Consider the following 3,524-nt stretch of genomic DNA (forward strand, 5'->3'; position numbering starts at 1 on the left):
CGACTTTTCAAGAATCGCCAGGCCTTCATTTACCTCTGATGTAGATGTGTAAAGGCAGACATCGTCTGCATATTGTAATACTTTGCATCCGGGAGAACACACTCTATCCAACTCCATAACGTACACAGTATAGAGGAGGGGGCTAAGGACACATCCCTGTGGGAGGCCCTTGTGAGCCCACCTAACCTCTTCCAGATCACCGAAGCGGCACGTTACCTGCCGCTTCGACACCAGGTTGTAAATAAACTTGGCTGTCCGGGGAGGAACCCCCAAAGCAATTACCCTACTGACAAGAACATCTGCTAGCACGTTATCATAAGCGAACTGGACGTCTAGAAACGCCGCTGAGACCGCACCGTTTTCCTGAAAACTCTTAACTATTTCGCCATACAAGAGGGTAAGGTTGTCGACGCAGGATCTCTGTTTGCGAAAACCATACTGCGAGCTGGGGAGTTTGTGGTGGAACTCCAACCATCAGTTGAGACGATTAGCGACCATTCTTTCCATGGTTTTACAGAGGCAGGAAGCCAAAGAAATCGGACGGAACTTCACTCCATCCGACTTTGGAATAAAAAAGACAAAAAACTTACGCCACTCCGTTGGAAAAAACCCAGAGCACAAAACGGCATTATAAAGGTTCAAGAGTGCAGCTCTGCCCAGTGACGGCAGTTTCCTCAGCACCAGATAATCTACGTTATCCAAATCCGGGCTGGATTTGACGTTGACCCCGTCCAGGGCCACGTCAAGTTCCAGTGGGGAGAACGGTTCGTCGAGAAAGGAGTCAACACACTCATACTCGAAGGAGGGGGGGGGTGTGGGAACCCACGGTGGGCACAAGGAGTCCACCTGAGAACAGACGCGATTAACCTTATCATCAGTGTAAGCCTTATATGATTCCGTACGGTTCCATCGATACTCAAAACCTTTCACAACATTCCATACATGCGTTGGATTAGAATCTTTCCGAAGGCCGGAGCAAAACTTCCGAAAGCTGTCTAGCTTGATTTTTCGAAGATCTCTTCGAGTTTGAGCAACCTGGCGTTTGTATCTGAGGAAGTCCTCGCGTAAACCCGAAAATTTGAAGCGTGCTAGCGCCGCTTTACGCAGGCGGAGAGACCTGTCATATTCTGGCGACCACCATAAACATGGTGGGCGGCACACGGGAGGGAAACCCCCCCTGGGGCAGAACTTGCCCGGAGATGCCGACGTCAGAGCATCCGTCACCAAACCGACGAAGGTATTGTAATAAACTTCCACGTCCTCCACTGAGGATGAGTAAGCTCTAATCCCCGTGTCCACGTACTTCCCAAAGGCATCCCAATCTGTACGAACAGAGTGTAACCTGGCAGATTGTCTAGCCGGCAATGAAGTATCCGGGCGAAGCCCAGAACAAACAACAACCGGAAAGTGGTCGCTGCTCCACGAGTCACTGTCCACCTTCCACGAAAGCCGGGGGGCCATCGAGCTGTGGACGAGAGATCCAAAGCCGAGTATGAGCGGTAAGAGTCACTGAAGTAGGTAGGAGACCCGTCGTTCAACAGGATCAGGTCTGAATCTTGAATTGCTTCCCACAAGGCTTCTTCCACCGGACACGTGCGGGGGGAGCCCCAACCTACATGATGAGCATTGAAGTCTCCTCCAAACAGAACCTTTTTTGTACCAAACTGTGACAAGAACCTTTGCCACTCCTCAACTAACAAGGCCCCCGACCCAGGAGGGCGGTAGCACGCTACCAAGACCAATGGTTCACCTCGCAGAAAGACCTCCACCGCGCAAGCCTCAATCTTACCTCCGCAGTTGTACACATTGGACACCTTTCGATACTTGATTGAACGGTTGACCAGTATCAGGACTCTTCCTCCTGGACGCCCGATTCTGTCCTCTCTCACCGAATCGAATCCCTTTACAATAAAGGAGTTCGCAGGGGTGAGCCACGTTTCTGAAATTAAAATGAAATTATAGAACATGCAACGATAAATCAACTCAGTAAACTTTGGTAAAACCGACTTTGCGTTCCAATGAACAAGGCCGAACGGATCATGTTTAATCTTTGATCTCTGACTAGACATTGTTAATAGATACCTAACCTTCCGTACTTGTTAACTTAGTATGTAAACTAAGTGTATTACTTATGCGCTTGAGCAAAGTGTCAATATTATCAGCTCTCATTATTTGGTCCACCAGCTTGAGCACTTGTTCCTTAACTTCCTTTTCACAAAAACGGGACCCGGGCGGCCACATCCAACCCGATGAACTGGCTGATCTAGAGGCCACCGGAGCGTTAACCAGCTTAACCCCACCACGGCTGGGAAGGGGGGGGGAAGTTCTTCAGTGTCTTAACCGGAGCGGTCGTATTCCCAACTCCCTCCGTCCTGAGGACCACCGACCGGGCCTCGAAGAAGGGGAGATTATCAAACGCCATTACTCTGGAAATTTCTATCTGTCTTTTAAACATAGGGCACGATCGGTCCAGGGCCGCGTGCGTTCCTTTGCAATTGACGCACATCTTCTCGTTAGGGCATGGATTATCTCTGCCACTCTTGTGATTACCCGCACATGTTAAGCACCGTGGGTCGTTTTCGCAGAATTTACTCAAGTGGCCGAAACGGCCGCAATTAAAACACATCCGGACCGCCGGGACGCACGGTTGGATCGGGTTGACCGTGCGTAGAATGATGAGAGTCTCTGGATAAGATTCACCTGCCAGTTCCAAGCATACCGTCTCGGAATCAATCCATTCCCTCGTGGATCTGTCTCGTCGACGAAGTCGGAAGAGCTTCAGCAACATTACATTGGAGTTTTCATCTTAAATAAGTTGTTTCAATTCTTCCAGGGGCATATCCAATGGGATATCCCTCACCAGGACCTTCCTGCTGAGTTTATATCTCGGGATGAACGCATTCATTCCCGCCTCTTTTACATATCTGTTTGTCAGAAAAACGTTGGCCGTTACTTTAGATGGGAAAACAGCCTTCCACATGTCTCGACCGCACCTGTGAACGCTTGTGAATTTCAGGTTAGCTGACGTAAGTTTCTTAGAGATGGTAAGGAGAGAGATCTTCCTCTTCCTCGTATCAGGGGATGTTTGAATGCGAAAATGAACCACAAAGGGAGCTTGGGTGAAAGCCCCGTACTTTTGCGGTAAATTATCTCTTACCGTGATAGAGGATGTCCCGGCCTGTGCTGACTGAGAAGTCGGCGTCGAGGCACGACGGGGGCCCTTTGCGTCAGGTGTCTCTACTAACTGAGAGGGTGAGGGTTCCTCACTGTCTGTTCTCCTTTGAGCGACATGAACATTAGCCGGATCCGAAGGTGTCGCCAAGTCAGAAACCGTCTTCTTCGTACTTTTCTTACTTTTTGCTGCGGTCATTCTCGAGCTTCGGACCAGTGTTGCTAGATCGGGCCGGCCAGCACCAAGAGCACCGAGATGGTGGGGGCACGCATACAGCGAGAACCGCCGTCCGTGTGCGTGACGTCACGCTCGGCTGTTCGGCTCGTGAAAGAGCGCAGACATACTATGTTCT

Source organism: Pseudomyrmex gracilis, unplaced genomic scaffold, assembly GCF_002006095.1.
Source record: "Pseudomyrmex gracilis isolate BER0280 unplaced genomic scaffold, ASM200609v1 scaffold_767, whole genome shotgun sequence".
In the NCBI taxonomy this organism is placed as follows: domain Eukaryota; kingdom Metazoa; phylum Arthropoda; class Insecta; order Hymenoptera; family Formicidae; genus Pseudomyrmex; species Pseudomyrmex gracilis.